Consider the following 692-nt stretch of genomic DNA (forward strand, 5'->3'; position numbering starts at 1 on the left):
AGAATTTAAAAATGTTAAATATTATACTTACTATGAAACACTTCATGTATGACTTACAATAAGAAAAATATTAAAATAGAAATACAACAAGAAAAGAAAAAATAAGGATAAATAAATATATTAAACAAAAATATTTTATTAACATTTCGTAGAACGATAATAGAAAGCTGTTGATAATAGTCAAGCTGGGAATTAAGATAATGAAAATTAAGTCCAATCTTTGTTGGAGAGATGTACAGGAGAGCTTCAGATACAGCTAGATTTGTGAAAGGTCATTTTTTTTAAGAGTTCTATTAGATTATTTAAAAACCTATGTGCCTCCGAATATATTAACTATTTCACTAAGTTCATGTGTATTTTTTTTTTAATTAGCTACACTATAAGACAAAGTTTCTCATTACAGCTCGTATTAAAACAGTTAAGACTTATTACTAGATGCACAAATGCCTGATACAATATCCTTCTTCCAATTTTTAAAATAAAATATTGAAACATGGTGTGGTATTATAATTTGAAACATATATACAAAATGCGATTACGGTGATGGCCCTTGAAGGGACACCACTGGTAAATTTTGACATCAGCCTTTGCACATGACCCTAAAAATACTATATACAATTGCTGTTACCAAGATGACAATTTTTACCCAGCGCTTGAACCCTGGGCCTAATTATAAATATACTATATTTATA

Source organism: Halyomorpha halys, unplaced genomic scaffold (assembly GCF_000696795.3).
Source record: "Halyomorpha halys isolate HHAL.00 unplaced genomic scaffold, Hhal_1.1 Scaffold1096.1, whole genome shotgun sequence".
NCBI classification, from domain to species: Eukaryota; Metazoa; Arthropoda; class Insecta; order Hemiptera; family Pentatomidae; genus Halyomorpha; species Halyomorpha halys.